Raw genomic sequence first — 18,554 nt, forward strand, 5'->3', positions numbered from 1 at the left:
CGAGTCGGCTCTTCTCTAGCTGTCACTGCCCGAGTTGCCCGTGTTGTAGAAATCTGAAAAAAAAAAGTTGCCTCCGTTCCAGTTGCCGGTGCCCGATTTGCCCTTTCTTAAATTTTTATGCTTAAGCTGACCCTGATCGAGTCGTTACTGCTCGAATCGCCTTTTCTCGAGCTGCCGGTTTCAGAGTTAACCTTATTCTCTCTTTTTGCTCTTGTCGTTTCTGTTCGAGTTGCCTCTGCAACAGTTATCCCTGCTCGAGTTGCCGAGCTCAAACTGCCTTTTTCCAGTCGTCTCTCCTTGGTTTGCCTCTGCTCATGTCGCATCTGCTTTGCTTTTCTTTATAATCTTTTTTGTTTATAAACTGTTGTGAAATTATACTAAAGCCTGTACTGCTTTAGAAATTTTTCTACTTTGCTTATTAACGGCAAAATATTGATCTTACGATAATTTTTGTAGAAATTTTGCTTTTTTGAGTTCATTCGCGGCAGTCAGCTTAGAGTTTGCGACAGTGTAGTAATCAAAATAATCGTCGTTTAAGATGGAGTTTAATAAGAGAATTCATTCTAGAAATAAGATAAAACGTAATAGATAATTAAATTTTTACTAAAATTTTTAACGTGGTGCGATCGCGGCAGTGCAACACCCAACGCAACACTTCTGGTAATCATTATAACTTCATAGGTTTTATTTATTTTAAACTATGTAATCATAACAAGAAAACTAATTAGAATTTGGATACAAAGCATTAAAGCTATATAACGGGAACTAAATGTTTTGAAAATAAGTTATTACAAAAATGTTGATTTTTTCCCAATTTTTGATTTTACTTGTAGATTATAACTTCAATAGGTTAATTTGATTTTAAACTGTGTAAGCAAAATACAACAACTACAAAGAACACAAATACAAAGTATTAAAGCAAAGTAACATGAACTTGTTGTTTCGAAAATATAAAGTTTTGTATTTGTATGATTGTAGTTTTTACGTGTCAATCAGGGGCGTAGCGTGGGGAGGGACATTGGCGCATGCGTGCCACCCAAAAAAAGAAAAATGTAAAAAAAAGAATGTAATATCTTTATCCTTTATAGTATATTTTTTCTGCTTAATTTGCCTTTTTTCAACTATGCTTATCTAGTATTGAAAAAGTTAAACGAAACTTTGAATACCAATTAGTTACAAGTTAGGAAAGTACATGTTATTACTCAATATACTGATTCGGTGCGTAATTGCAAATGCGCACCGATGTTGATGAAAAACTTCATAAGGAAAAATTTTATAAGTTCATTAACTTCATAAGAATTTAGACTCAAAAAGTACGCAATTAATATAGCGCACCGCTGTAGTATAACCTTATGGCAGATTATTTTTCTACAAAAAGTTTACAAAAATACGTCACGCTTAAAGAAAAATTAAACAATTTTACAAATTTTTTTTTATGCTACATTGTTAAGACTACTGCTAGTTTTCTGAACTTAATTTTTGTAAACATACAAGATAAGCGTGTCGGCCTATGAGAAATAAACTTTGTTTATAATTCTTATATTAAACAAATACAATCAAATGAATTAAATTTAAAAAATATACTTTTAACTATTTTACAAAGTTGTAATAAACTGTAATAACAGTTATAAAGTTAGTCTATTTTAACTTCTGTGTAACTTTATTAAAATTATGTGCAATGAGGTGTTGTTATCACTGTTGTATTGTATATTAAAGAGATTGATATTTTTTCGTAAATAAAACAGATACTTTCGTTTTATTGAATATATTAATTTTTAAAGATATTAAGTTTACTATAAGTAATAAAGACAATTTTTATTTAGTAAGTTTGCATTTTTGCAAGCATAAGTAATTCTAATGAAATTTATGCTTTTATTTAATTGCTTAATTTTGTAACATATAAATATTTTTTAAAACAGTTAACGAACTTATTTTACTTCATAAATTTATTTCAATTATATTACTTATAAGAAGTTTTTTTATAGCTAATTACAAAAGTTTTAATTTAGAGGATTTTTTTTTTTTTAATTTGCGCACCCCCTGACCAAAATACCAGGCTACGCCACTGGTGTCAATTATAACTAGTGATGTACCGGACCCGGATCCGGACTTTTTTTCATATCAAGAACCGGCCGGATCCGGATATGAGACAAAAATGGCAATATCCGGCCAGATCCGGAAACAGATAGTGAGGCCGATACATCACTAATTATAACTACAATAGGTTTATTTGGTTTGAAACTGTGTAACTATGACGAGATGACTAAATAGAGTATAAATTCAAGTTAATAAAATATACACCTTAAAATAATGGTTTTAAAAATAAGTTAATTATCGTACTCAAATGTAGTTTATAACTTCAACAGTGTTATTTGAATTATAATTACTAAATTATAATAAGAGAACTAATAATACAAATACAAAGTATTAAAACAATATACCAAGAACTGAGGGTTTTAAAAAGAGAAAATACGTAACAATTTTGCATCTGTACGATTTTCGTTGTTACTTGTCGATTATAACGTCAATAGTTTTATATGATTTTTGACAGTTTAACTATGATTAAATGACTAATAAGAATACAAATACAAAGTATTAAAGCAATATAACGTGAACTATATGTTTTGAAAATAAGTTTTACAAAATTTGTAGTTTTACCTGATTTTCGTTTTTACGTATTGATTATAAATTCAATGGGTTTATTTGAGTTTAAAATACGTAACTATGACAAATGAATAATTAAAATACAAATACAAAGCATTAATGCGATATAAAGTGAACTAAAGGTTTTGAAAATAAATTAATACTAAATTTTGAATTGGTGTCTGATTTTCGTCTTTACGTATCGATCAGTGGCGTAGCGTGGTACTTTTCTTAGGTGTTGCAGACTATTAAAAAAAATACTTCTAAGTTGCCTGTGCTGCTGTTGCCGATGCCTGAGTTGCCTATACTTGAGATATTACTGCTCGAATCGTATCTACTTGAGTAGCCTCTGCTCGAGTCGCTTCAGCTCGAGCTGCCAGTGCCGGAGTTGCATCAACTTGATTTTCCTTGCTTAAGTTGACCATGATCTAGTTGCCTCTGCGTCAGTTGCCTATTCTCGAGTCATTACTCCTTGAGTCATTTATCTCGAGCAGTCATTGCCGTAGTTGCTTATGTTGCAGAAAAAAAAAACGTCTGAGTTGCCTACTCTCCAGTTGCCGATACCTAGTTGCCTACACTTGAATTTATCTGCTTAAGTTGACTTTGCTAAAGTCTTTACTGTTCAAGTTTTGTCTATCTCGAGCTGTTGGTGCCCAAATTGCCAAATTTGGTGCCCAAAATTATAAAAAAAACCTTCGTGTTGCCTGAACTCCAGTTGCCGATGCCTGAGTTGCCCTCATTTAAATTTCTCTACTTAAGCTGTCCCTGCTCAAGTTTCTTTCGCTCCAGTTGCCGGTGCCTGAGTTGCCCTTACTTAAATTTCTCTGCTTAAGTTGACCCTGCTCGAGTTGCGTCTGCTCGAGCCTTTACTACTCGAGTCGCCTTTTCTCGAGCTGCCGGAGCCCGAGTTTCCCGTGTTGTAGAAAATAAAAACCTCCAAGTTACCTGCGCTCCAGTTGCCGCTGCTTGATTTACCCTTTAATATAATTTCTCTGCTTAAGTTGATCCTGCTCGAGTTGCCTCTGCTCGAGCCGTTACTGCTTGAGTCGCCTCTTCTAGAGCTGCCGGAGCTCGAGTTTAACGTGTTGCAAAAAAAAAAATCGAGTTGCCTGCGCTCCAATTGCCGGTGCCCGAGTTGAACTTACTTAGATTTCTTGGTTCAAGTTGACCCTGCTCGATTTGCTTTTGCTCGAGCCGTTACTGCTTGAGTAGCCTCTTCTCGAGCTCCCGGTGTCCGAGTTTCCCGTGTTGCAAAAAAAAAACCTCTAAGTTACCTGCGCTCTAGTTGCCGCTGCCCGAGTTGCTCTTACTTAAATTTCTCTGCTTAAGTTGACCCTGCACGAGTTGCCTCTGTTCGAGTCGTCTTTTTTCAAGCTGCCGGTTCCAGACGTGACCCTACGTGAGATTTTACTGCTCGAGTTACCTAAGCTCGAGTTAACCTTACCCGAAAAGCCGCTGCTTAAGTTTCTTTTTGCTCGAGTCGTTTAGCTTGAGTCTCTTAGCTCGAGTTGTCTCTGCACAAGTTAATCCTACTCGAGTCGCCGAGCTCAAATTGCCTTTTCTCCTTGAGTTGCCTATGCTCATGCCGTCTCTGCTTTGCTTTCCTTTCCTTTATTTTCATTTTTATTTTAATATATTGTGAAATTATACTTAAGCTTGTACAGTTTTAGGAAGTTCTCTACTTTGCTTATTTACGGCAAAATATTAATTTACGATAATTTTTGATGTTGTTTATTTGAGTTCATTTGCGGCAGACAGCTAAAAGTTTGCCACAGTGTAGTTAGAAAAATTGTCGTTGTCTGAAATTGATTTTTATAAACAGACATATTCAAGAAATAAGATAAAACGTGTTAGATACTTAATATTTTACTAAAATTTTTTAATGTGGTGCGATTCAGTGGCGTAGCGTGGTATTTTGGTCAGGGGATGCGCAATTTTTTTATCAAAAAATCCCCTAAATTAAAACTTTTGGGCCGCAAATTTTTCGGGGTCAATTTTCTCGGAAATTTAAAAAACTACTAAAAATCTATCTCCTACTTCATTTTTCAAGCAATCTTCTTCAAATTTTAGAAAATGTCTCTTACATTACAAGAAAAAAACGTTACTTATGAATTTAGATAATTAAAACAAATAAACATTTTATAAAAATAATTTAAAAAAAAATCCTTTTTTTTTTTGAAAAATAAAAAAATTTTACCACAAATTTTTGAATTCACAAGTAATGTATTTTTGTTACTGTATATCAGGGTTTCCCAAACTCATCTTCTAAATCGCCCCCTATTCAGAAATTTGAAAAATAATCGCCCCCCCGATTTTACAAAGTAGTTTTTTCTCTTGAGTACAAACTTTTGAGCCGAAAAAGTTGTGTTTGAAATGTAATTTAGTCTGGTATTTCTTATGCACCCACTTTTTGGCTGTGTTTAACGTAGTTTACAGGGCTAGAGAAAATAAGTTACATTTGTTTTTTTATAAGCCCAGTAAAGTGTATTAAAATACATAATTATTAAAAAGCTTTGTGTAATCTGTAATCAATCCTGTTTAGATTTGAATTGTTTTGAAACTAATGAAACTTTTAGGGTAGTGGTGGACAACTTTTGTAGTCAGAAATTCATATTTACTAAAAAAAAATTTCTAGTTTCAACTCGTTAAAAAATGTAATCGTGAGCTGCATAATCTAAAAAAACAACATATATGAAAAATAAAAAACTCGAGCAAAATTGTAATAAAATAATTTAGTATTATTGTGATCTAGGAAATACTATTGTGAACTGAAAACCAAATTTTAAAGTGTATTTCAAAATATTAAGTATCAAAAAAATAAATTTTGTTTATTTTGCACAAGTAGTTTTCAAGATACTTAGCGGGTTAAAATTTGACTGGATCTTAACCGTACGTTATCCATCTGAAATCTTAACTTAAACCTGACATTATAATAATCTCTTATTTAACGAATTTCGGACATTTAGAAGTTAATACTAAGTAACTTATTTAAGCCGCACAAAATACTTAAATTGTTATATAACCAGGCATATTCTAAAAATACTATACCAGAAATTAAAAAACTATAAAAGAATGAACAGTTTATTTTACACATAATAAAATAAATATTAAAACATAATTTCTGATCTAGTTTGAGGAAGTTTGACCAACTGGTTGATTATCTCACAATAATCATCAACAGCTTCAGTTAATGCAGTAAAATTATTAATTTCAATGCTAAAATATATTATAAGCAAGTTAGTTGTAAAGTTATAGACTTACTTTTAAACTTTTTAAACTATATGTTTTGTTGTAGAATACCATTAAACAGTATTTGACTTGGATTAACCTTTAGGAAACTAAACCCTAATTTTAACATTTTCTTTTTTATTAATTTAAATTCAAAAAATCAAAATTTTTACAGTTAATTCTGTGAACAGAAAATGATCGATTAAACAATTCTTTTAATTAGGTTAAAGTTTCGTTTTGTAATTGTAGCAGTCTAATACTGTTTTTTTTTTTTTTTTCGTTACTTATTAGCTTATAATAATTTACCAGAAGAAAATAGTGAAAAACTAAAAGCTAGTGTTGAACTATTAAAATAAACAACACATTCTAACTGCTAAAATATTAAAAACTAAGATAAAACAAAACACAGTTGTATTAATAGTTTAAATTTCCTTAATATATAGAGTTTTTAACAATAATAAATCAAGTTAGAAAATAAAATTGAGTTTAAGAATCTATTAAATGAAAAATTTGAAGTCATTTAAAATAGAGACCTCAAATATATACTCTTTTAAAACCGAAAAAAAAATTTGAAATAAAAATTTTAATGGTTATCAAGATTTTTTTATTTATACAGGTTAAAGAAGTAATAAAAAAAATTTGTCAAATAAATTTCTTTCAAACAAATACTTTAATCACTATGCTATAAAAACTTTTAGTGTTATGTAAAACCCAAATATAAACTACAAAATTAACAAGGTCAAAATAAAACTTTTAACAGATTTAAAACATAAACCATTTAATAAATACAGTAGACTTCCGCTTAAGTTCGCACTTTGAACAAAATCAAAAAGTGCAAACTCAAAAATTGTTACCATTTTTTTACTAAATGATAAATTTAAATATGTTATATGCAATAACGTTATGCATACACATGAAGTCAACTAAAACATAAAACAAACATCCATTAAATGATCTATATAAGCTATTAAATATTATTTAGTTTTTTGTTTTATTAATACTTAGTTAGTAATAGACTTTATTTAAGTTAAATTTTAGAAAATATAATTTTGCACTTTTTTTGGTAAAAAGTGCGAACTCAAGAGGAAGTCTACCGTAATTAATATTTATTAGGCATTATGCAAACCTGTTGTAGAATAAATAACTTAATAATTTTTTTTTTAAAAAAGACTACTTAAATACAATACAAACCAGGTTAAATAAGAAGTATTTTAAAAGATCAAACAAAATAAAATTTTCAAAAAATAATGTCTGCTACTGAAGACTAATATAATGTGAAGGATGAGGTTCATGACTGCTTGCAAGTTTTTCTAATCTGGTTCTTAATCAGTAAAATAAAGCCTCCTTTACAAATATCTAGATTAGATGTTTTGCTCAAGATGTTGATAACTGAACTGAAAGCTTTCTCAACTAGATAGCTAGAAGGAAAAACTATAAACAACAATCTAAGATTCTCTCAAATAATTGGATACTTTTGCCTTAGTTTTTGTTGAGTCCAAAAGCTTTCATATCGTTCTTTGGAAATATTTAATTTAAGTTCAAGGTCAGTTTGTAAGTCTGAGAAAAATTCCTGTAAGTCGTTTACTTTAAAAAGATCTGCCTCATAGGGATACATATTTATATATATATGATAGCTTTTTTTGTCAAATCTAAATTTTACTTCTTAATATATTGAAATTGTTAAAAATTCCAGATTTCTAGGTTTTTTTCTTGCCTAAATTGTCAAATTCCAGGTTTTTAGGTAAATTGGCAACCCTGTACAATTTTATTTCTTAGTTTAACTTAGCGACTTTTCAAAAATCAATTGGAAATATCATGAAGTGATATAACTATCACCTCATGATATTTCCAATAAAAATAAAAGTATACAGGGTTGCCAGTTTACCTAGAAATTTAATAATATATAACATAGATTTTTACAAACCATTTATGATCCCAAATAACTTATATGTCAGGTTACGAAATGGTGAGATAAATTCCGATCGTCTATGATCTATGTAATTGTCAAAGAAAAAAACATATAAATGAAAATTAACTTTTTTTGTTTAAGTTTTACCTCAGGGTCAAATATTTAATAGCAAGCTAAAATTAGTAAAATAGCAATATAAAAAGTAAAAATTTTATAACTGCCCAAAATTTTAAAATCGCCCCTTTTCGCCCCCTTACTAGTTATCGCCCACCCTTTCGCCCCCTAACTAATTATCGCCCCCCGACTTACTAAAATCGCCCACTTTGGGAAACCCTGGTCTAAACTTTGGTTAAAATTAACAAGTACGTGATTTGTAAAACAAACACACATGTGTTTAATGAGCTTCAACTTCTACAACAACTATTTATTTTTAATAAATAACATATAAAAAGACTCCTAAAGGTCTATAGTTTTGTAAGTTTAGTTTTGTTTTTATCATAAAAACTTTAAAAAAATTTATTTTAGGCTAAACTATTGCTAAAATTAACAAGTACGTGATTGTAAAACAAACACACATGTGTTTAATGCGCTTCAACTTCTATAACAACTATTTATCTTTATTAAATAACAAAGCAAAAGACTCCTAATGATCTGTTGTTTTGTAAGTTTAGTTATGTTTTTATTATAAAGACTTTAAAAAACTTTTATTAAAGTCTAAACTTTGGCTAAAATTAATAAGTACGTGCTTTGTAAAACAAACACACATGTGTTTAATGCGCTTCAACTTCTACAATAACTATTTATTTTTAGTAAATAACATATTAAAAGACTCCTAACGGTCTGTAGTTTTGTAAGTTTAGTTTTGTTTTTATTATAAAGACTTTAAAAAACTTTTATTATAGTCTAAACTTTGTCTAAAATTAACAAATACGTGCTTTGTAAATCAACACACATGTGTTTAATGCGCTTCAACTTCTACAATAACTATTTATTTTTAATAAATAACATGTCAAAAGACTCCTCAAGGTCTTTAGTTTTGTAAGTTTAGTTTTGTTTTTATTATAAAGACTTTAAAAAACTTTTATTGTAGTCTAAACTTTAGCTAAAATTAACAAGTACGTGCTTTGTAAAACAAACACACATGTGTTTAATGCGCTTCAATTTCTACAATAACTACTTATTTTTAATAAATAACATATTAAAAGACTCCTAATAGTCTGTAGTTTAGTAAGTTTAGTTTTGTTTTTATCATAAAGACTTTAAAACTTTTAATAGTTATAGTCTAAAGTTTAGACACTTACACAATTTTCGTTTTTACGCATCAATTATAACTTTAATAGGTTTAATTGTATTAAAATTTTTGGGAAAGTTTTAACAAAGTCACCCACAGTGTTGGAGTTTTAGAAAATATTAACCACAAACTCACTATTTTTAACGTATGCATTAACAGACAAAAATATTAACAATTAATGAGACTAGAAGCTGATGTAAGATAAATGCGCTAGTTTAAAAACAGAGGAAACAGTATTTAATGTATTTTTATTTGATAGTTTTGTAACATAAAACTTCAATATAAAGGTGAATACTGTATGCTCTAAAAAAAAACTCATATTGATTAAATTTTATAAATCTTATAAGAATATTTCCTATTGATCTATTGTTTAATGAATTAAAGCTATACCTAAGCATCATATAGTACCTAAATTTTCAGTGAGCAACTTAAAGCTACTGGCTTAATTTAGCCCAAAGGATTGAACTTTCCCCGACATCAGCGAGTATATAAATCTGACGTTCTAAACCAAAACTTTAAACTTACACTAAATATTCTGAGTTTTGATATGAACAGCCATAAAACGGTTTTAAGTAAAATTTCTAAGTATTTGAGCTTACACTAGGTTTAGTATTATAAAAAAACAACAGATAGTTGGTATTTTTTGATTTATTGTTGGTTAACTGTATTGTTAAATAGCTAAGTAACTTTTATAAATTAAATGAAATTAAAAAGCTCTGGCTTGCAAAGTAAAAAAAAATATTTCAACATCGTCCAGCCGACTTAAAAATTAAAAACATAAACATTAAATTTGTTTTAGCAGCAACTCTTATTACAGAATTAAAAATGTTTAACTTATAACACTAGTTAATTTGAATTTTTAAAGTATTACTTTATAGAATTTACTAAAATACTGTTAGAGTTATAAAAATTATTTTTTCTATCCGTAATTTATTTAAAAATAGTAATAAAGGATAAAATACCCAAAAAAAAACTTAGTTTTCTTCGTCTTTCAATAAAATGAAAAATATAACTGAAAAAAAGTTTAATGCTTAGTTTTAAACAGGTTAATTTTTAGAATTAAAAAAATCAAATTGAATTCAATAAAATTCTGATAAAGTTTATAATAGTGTTATAGCATACTTAATTAAATTAAAACAACTATTGTATAAAATAAATTCGAATTATACAAAGGGTAAAACAAACAGAAAAAAAACGTAGGAAAACTTGTATCACCTGTAAAAATATAAAACAAGCCAATGTTGGTACTCGAATCTGTTCGATATTTTTGGTCGTTTACAAAAGTTTTTTTGTGTAGGGAAAACTTGACAATTGTATTTTAGTTTAAGATGTAATTAAGCTATCTTTTATAACAAAAATATTTGGAGTAAGTGTATATAATAAATAGAATCAAAGTAATAATACTGGTAGGTTGATTTTATTTTAAGAATACATTTATTGTAAAGAATAGTAAGTTTTATATACGTCGAAGTTCATCTATTTTTAGTAATATTAATGTTCCTAACAATTTTTCATTTTGTTTAGTCAAGTTTTCAAAATCTGTTCACTCAACAAAATCAAAAGAGGTAGACTACCTTCATCATTTCAGTTTTTATCCTTTATAAAAAGTATTATGCTTAAAATAACTAGTGTATAACTTTTGTATTACAACAAAGTCATTTCACTTATTTTTTTTATTACTACAGATATACACTAGTTATAATACAAAGTTATACACTAGTTATTTTAAGTATAATACTTTTAATAAAGGATAAAAACTGAAATGGTGAAGGTAGTCTACCTCTTTTGAATTTGTAGAGTGGACAGTTTTTGAAAACTTGACTAAACAAAATGAAAAATGCTTAGGAACCATTAAAAAATAAAAACCAATGCCTCAGTCTTTTACAAAACATTTTTTAAAGATTTTTTGTTTATTAAAAATAAACATTGTCAATTCAGTAGAAAACAAAGAAATATACTAGCAACTAGAGAAATTTAAATACTGTAAATTAGATATTTTTAGTTAAAAATTTAAATAAAACTGTAATAAAATTAAAAAAATTTATTTTACTTAAATACTAAATATCATCTTTTACTTCAAAATAAATAGAACAACACTTGCATTTAAAATAAGTCAGTTGAGTTTAATACATTTTTTTTTGTTTGAGGAACTGAGAAAACAAAACTTTACAAAATTATTTTTGATAATTGTAACAAAGAAAAACTATTTTCATAAATAACAAACAATTAAAAATATCCCCTAATATTGTATTTAAAAAAAAAAATGACATTATGAAATTTTTATTTAAAACTATTCCTTAAATACACTGTTTGAATTAATTGTTGCCTTAGGTTTTATAATCAACCCTTGTTCTGTATAGTCTAAGGTAGTTCTTATAGGACTTTTTAAAAACTGAACAGTGTATGGATTTTCAACCTGTTTTGAAATATTTTATGTGAAATTCCATGGCTACAAAGTTTCAAAATAAACAAGTATATTTAATCGTAATCAACACTTAAAAGCAAAAAACCGCAAAAATTCCAAAATTCTAATTGACTGATTTTTAAAACCTATAGTTTACATTTTTCACATTAAAACTTGGTATATCTATTTTATTTTGACATATTTTAATGAATACAGAGTTTCAAATAAAACAAGTCTAATTAAGTTGTAATCGTCACTAAAAAACAAAATCGCGAAAATTCAATGATTCTAATTGACTGATTTTGAAAACCTATAGTTTACATTTTTCGCTTAAAAACTTTGTATATCTATTTTATTTTGACATCTTTTCATGTTTGAAACATTTCAAATTAAACGAGTTTAATTAAGTTGTAATCGACACTTAAAAACAAAAAACCGCATGAATTCCAAAATTTTTAATGACTGATATTGAAAATCTAAAAATCACAATTTTGGATTTAAAACTTTGTACATCAGTTTCTAATGGACATCTTTTCATGAATAAAGAGTTTCAAATAAAACAAGTCTAATTAAGTTGTAATCGACACTTAAAAACAAAAAGACGCATAAATTTAAAAATTCTAATTGACTGATTTTGAAAACCTATAGGTTACATTTTTTACATTAAAACATTACATCAATTTAAATTGGACATCTTTTCATGGTTATATAGTTTTAAATTAAACGAGTTTAATTAAGTTGTAATCGACACTTAAAAACAAAAAACCGAATAAATTCCAAACTTTTTATTGACTGATTTTTGAAAACTACAAATCACCATTTTGGATTTAAAACTTTGTAAATCAGTTTTAAATGGACATCTTTTCATGAATTTAGAGTTTCAAATAAACGAGTCTAATTAAGTTGCAAAAAACTCTTTAAAAAAAAATCGCAAAAATTCCAAAATTTTTATCGACCGATTTTAAAAACTATAGTTCACACTTTTGGGCTTAGAAACTTTTGTAAATCATTTTTAATTGGACATATTTTCATGGTTACTGAGTTATAAATTAAACAAGTCTATATAATTTCTAATCGACACTTCAAAACAAAAAACCTCAAAAATTCCAAAATTTTTATTGACCAATTTTAAAAACTATAGTTCACACTCTTAGGCTTTGAAACTTTGTAACTTAATTTTAATTGGACATTTTTTCACAGTTAGAGAGTTTTAAAATATACGAGTTTATTTAAGTTGTAATCGACACTTAAAAACAAAAATCTAATAAATTCCAAATTTATAATTGACTGATTTTGAAAACCTATAGTTTTCATTTTTCACATTATAACTTGGTATATCTAGTTTTTTTTGACAATTTCATTGTTAAAAGGTTTCAACTTAAACAAGTCTTATTAAGTTGTAAATGACACTTAAAAACAAAAAATCGCATAATTTCCAAAATTTTTATCGACTGACATGGAAAACCTATTAATCACAATTTTGGATTTAAAACTTTGTACATCAATTTTAAATGGACATCTTTTCATAAGTACAGAGTTTCAAATAAAACAAGTCTAATTAAGTTGTAATCGTCACTTAAAAACAAAAAACCGCGAAAATTCCTAAATTTTTATTGACTGATTTTTAAAATCTATACAGCACAATTTTAGGCTTTGAAACTTTGTATTTCAATTTAAATTGGACATCTTTTCATGGTTACAGAGTTTTAAATTTAACCAGTTTAATTAAGTTCTTATCGACACTTAAAAACAAAAAACGCAAAAATTCCAAAATTTTAATTGACTTTTTTTGAAAACCTATACTTTTCAGTTTTACAGTAAAACTTGATATATCTATCTTATTTTGACATCTTTTGGTGGTTACAAAGTTTCAATTTAAACGAGTCTAATTAAGTTGTAATCGACATTCAAAAACAAAAAACCACATAAATTCCAAATATTTAATTGACTGATATTGAAAATCGATTATTTACAATTTTGGATTTAAAACTCTGTTCATCAGTTTTAAATGGACATCTTTTCATGAATACAGAGTTTGAAATAAATCAAGTCTAATTAAATATAATAGTCACTTAGAAACAAAAATCGCATAAATTCCAAATTCTAATTGACTGATTTTGAAAACCTAAAGTTTACATTTATTACATTAAAACTTGGTATATCTATTTCATTTTGACATCTTTTCATGGTTACAAGGTTTCAAATTAAACGAGTCTAATTAAGTTGTAATCGACATTCAAAAACAAAAAACCACATAGATTCCAGAATTTTTATTGACTGATTTTTAAAAACTATAAAACACAATATTTGGGTTTGAAACTTGTACATCAATTTTAAATGGACATCTTTTCATGAATACAAAGTTTCAAATAAAACAAGTCTAATTAAGTTGTAATCGTCACTTAAAAACAAAAAACGGCATAAATTCGAAAAATCAAATTGACTGATTTAAATTTTTCACATTAAAACCTTGTATATCTATTTTATTTTGACATATTTTCATGGTTACAGCGTTTCAAATTAAATGAGTCTCATTAAGTTGTAATCGACACTTAAAAACAAAAAACCGCATAAATTCCAAAATTTTTATTGACTGATTTTTAAAAGCTATAGTTCACACTTTTGGACTCTGGAACTTTATAACTCAATTTTAGTTGCACATATTTTCACGAATAAAGAGTTTCAAATTAAACAAGTCTAATTAAGTTGTAATCGACACTTAAAAACAAAATTCCGTATAAATTTCAAAACTTTTATTGACTGATTTTTAAAAGTTATAGTTCACACTTTTGGACTCTGGAACAGACATGTTAAAAAGCTCTGCTTTGTTTACTCAAGCGTGAAATTACTAACTTAAAACAAACCAAAAACAAAACACTTCATTGCTGAATTACCATAGTAACTTTCAGCATTTTAGCATCTCTGCTCTGGAACTTTTTAACTCAATTTTAATTGCACATATTTTCATAAATTCAGAGTTTCAAATTAAACAAGTCTAATTAAGTTGTAATCGACACTTAAAAACAAAAAACCGTATAAATTTCAAAACTTTTATTGACTGATTTTTAAAAGCTATAGTTCACACTTTTGGACTCTGGAACTTTATAACTCAATTTTAATTGCACATATTTTCATGAATATAGAGTTTCAAATTAAACAAGTCTAATTAAGTTGTGATCGTCACTCAAAAACAAAAAACCGCATAAATTGCAAAACTTTTATTGACTGATTTTTGAAAACTATAAATCACCAATTTTTGGCTTTGAAACTTTGGATTTCATTATAAATCGGGCATCTTTTAATAGTTATAGCGTTTTAAATTAAACAAGTCTATTTAAGTTGTAATCGACATCAGGGGCGTGTTTTCACTAGTTTCCTGTTTCTCGTGAACCCCATGAAAAAAAAAAAGAAAAAAGAAAAAAAGATTCTTAGAGTATCACTAAAAACGTTATTTATTAACTTTGTTTTGGTTATTTGATAAACTTTGAATAATGAATGTTGAATTTATAACACTGAAAGATAAAAAAAGTTTTCTTAACAAAAAATGCTCTTTTTAGCCCAGCTGAATTAGATTTTAAATAAAATTTCAATTGTGACGTCATAATAGGTAAAAGTTTAAAAGTAGCATTTTCTGTCTAGGAAACTTTTTACTAAGATGCTCTTAGTTCTCACTTTTAATTGTTACTAAGTGTAAATAACTTCTAATACAATATTGTTTTTGAACTAGTAAGTACAATTTTACTTTAAAATGTCCAATATAATCACTAAAATTTTATTTTACTTGTTTGGTTGTATATAATAATGTTCTGTGAAGCTTTTGTACTTTAAAAGTTATTTATTTTGTTTATGTGTCAACCAACTGGGTTTTAACCTTAAAAAGTTCAATTTAGAGAGTTTTCAAAATTATCTTTAGATCTGCCAATTTATTCTTTTATCATTTAATGGTATTTTAATATTTTTTTATTAAAGTTGTTTTATTTTTGTATACCTGTTAGCCACAAATTTTGTTCTTGATTTTTTTAAATTTTTAATTTAGAGAGATTTCAAAATCAATATTAGAATTCCTGCACCATCAGGCAAACATTTAATTATAATTTAAAGATTTTTAATTTAGTTGTAAAAGTCTAAACATTTTTTGGTAATTACCTAAGATGATGTCGCACCAATATCAAGCTGAAATTATATTGTGTTTAATATCTTTTTGAACTATAATTTTGAGCTTAAAATCTATATTTTAAGCCTTGTATGTTTGATTTAAAATTATTCTTCGTTTTAAACAAGCTATATAAATACATAGTTAGAATTAAATTCATTTGTAAAAAACTAAAATACTTAATTGATTTCATTTTACAGTATAGTAGTGTATAAAAGTTATGTATCATTGTTTTGTTTAAAAAAAAGGAATTAAATATTTAAGTTTTTTTGGTTTATAATAAATAAGTTTTATTTATGTATTTATAAAATATAATTTTTAAGCCTATAATTATGGTAAAAAAAAACATTAATTTTTATATAATTTCAGCCTTATATTGATGCAACATCATCCTAGGTAATTGACCATTTTTTTTCGTGAAACTTAAATTTTATAAAAAAAATAACTTAAAAAAATGTTTTTATTATAAGTATATTTTTTTGGCTCTTTTATTTTTAATTCATATAAATTTAATACAGTATAATAAATAAAAATGTATAATATTTTCCCATTACTAATTATAAGTTTTTTCTTATTTCTCAGCAGAAAAAGCATTTTAAACACACACTTTTTCGGCTAAATATTGCGTACTTAACTGGCAGTGCATACCTAAGAAATGCGTACTTAAGCAGGAAATTAAGAACTAAAAACAATTGTAAACCCCCTTTGAAAAAATTCTAGACACGCCCCTGATTGACACTTAAAATCAAAAATCGTATGAATTCCAAAACTCTAATTGACTGATTTTAAAAAACCTATAGTTTAAATTTTTCAGATTAAACTTGGTATATCTATTTTATATGACATATTTTCATGATTACAAGGTTTCAAATTAAACAAGTCTAATTAAGTTGTAATCCACATTCAAAAACAAAAAACCGCATAAATTCCAAAATTTTTATCGACTAATATGAAAAACCTATAAATCACAATTTTGGATTTAAAACTTTGTACATAAATTTTAAATAAACATCTTTTCATGAATACTAAGTTTCAAATAAAACAAATCTAATTAAGTTTCAATCGTAACTTAAAAACAAAAAACCGCAAAAATTCAGAAATTTTTATTGACTGATTTTTAAAAACTATAAATCACCATTTTTGGACTTTGAAACTTTGTAACTCGATTTTAATTGCACATATTTTCATGAGTATAAAGTTTCATATAAAACAAGTCTAATTAAGTTGTATTCGACATTTAAAAACAAAAAACTGCAAAAATTGCAAAATTTTTATTGACTGATTTTTAAAAACTATAAATCACCATTTTGGGACTTTGAAACTTTGTAACTTAATTTTAATTGTACATCTTTTCATGAATTCAGAGTTTCAAATTAAACAGTCTAATTTGGATATCAATTTCAATTGGACATCTTTTAATAATTACAGCGTTTTAAATTAAACGAGTCTAATTAAGTTGTAATCGACACTTAAAAACAAAAATCGTATGAATTCCAAAATTCTAATTGACTGATTTTGAAAACCTATAGTTTACATTTTTCAGATTAAAACTTGGTATATCTATTTTATATGACATATTTTCATGGTTACAAAGTATCAAATTAAACGAGTCTAATTAAGTTGTAATCCACATTCAAAAACAAAAAACCGCAATATTGCAAAACTTTTATTGACTGATTTTTTTAAACTATATAGCACAATTTTTTGCTTTGAAACTTTGGATATCAATTTAAATTGGACATCTTTTAATAGTTACAACGTTTTAAAATAAACGAGTCTAATTAAGTTGTAATCGACACTTAAAATCAAAAATCGTATGAATTCAAAAACTCTAATTGACTGATTTTGAAAACCTATAGTTTACATTTTTCAGATTAAAACTTGGTATATCAATTTTAAATGGACATCTTTTCGTGAATACAGAGTTTCAACTTAAACAGTCTAATTAAGTTTTAATCGTCACTTAAAAACAAAAAACCGCATAAATTCTAAAATTTTTATTGACTGATATTAAAAAACTATAAATCACCATTTTGGGACTTTGAAACTTTGTAACTCAATTTTAATTGCACATATTTTCATGAGTATAAAGTTTCAAATAGAACAAGTCTAATTAAGTTGTAATCGACATTTAAAAACAAAAAACTGCATAAATTGCAAAATTTTTATTGACTGATTTTTAAAAACTATAAATCACCATTTTGGGACTTTGAAACTTTGTAACTTAATTTTAATTGCACATCTTTTCATGAGTTCAGAGTTTTAAATTAAACAGTCTAATTAAGTTGTAGTCTTCACTTAAAAACAAAAAACCGCAAAATTGCAAAACTTTTATTGACTGATTTTTTAAAACTATATAGCACAATTTTTTGCTTTGAAACTTTGGATATCAATTTAAATTGGACATCTTTTAATAGTTACAGCGTTTTAAATTAAACGAGTCTAATTAAGTTGTAATCGACACTTAAAAACAAAAATCGTATGGATTTCAAAATTCTAATTGACTGATTTTGAATACCTATAGTTTACATTTTTCAGATTAAAACTTGGTATATCTATTTTATATGACATATTTTCATGGTACAAAGTATCAAATTAGACGAGTCTAATTAAGTTGTAATCCACATTCAAAAACAAAAAACCGCATAACTTCCAATATTTTTATCAACTCATATGGAAAACCTATAAATCACAATTTCGGATTTAAAACTATGTACATCAATTTTAAGTAGACGTCTTTTCAGTAATACAGAGTTTTAAATAAAACAAGTCTTATTAAGTTGTAATCAACACTTCAAACAAAAATCACATAAATTCCAAAATTCAAACTGACTGATTTTGAAAAACTATACTTTACATTTTTCACATTAAAACTTAGTATATCTATTTTATTTTGAAATCTTTTTATGGTTACATAGTTTTAAAT

The sequence above is a fragment of the Thalia democratica genome, chromosome 9, assembly GCF_965202585.1.
Source record: "Thalia democratica chromosome 9, ktThaDemo2.hap1.1, whole genome shotgun sequence".
Lineage (NCBI taxonomy): Eukaryota > Metazoa > Chordata > Thaliacea > Salpida > Salpidae > Thalia > Thalia democratica.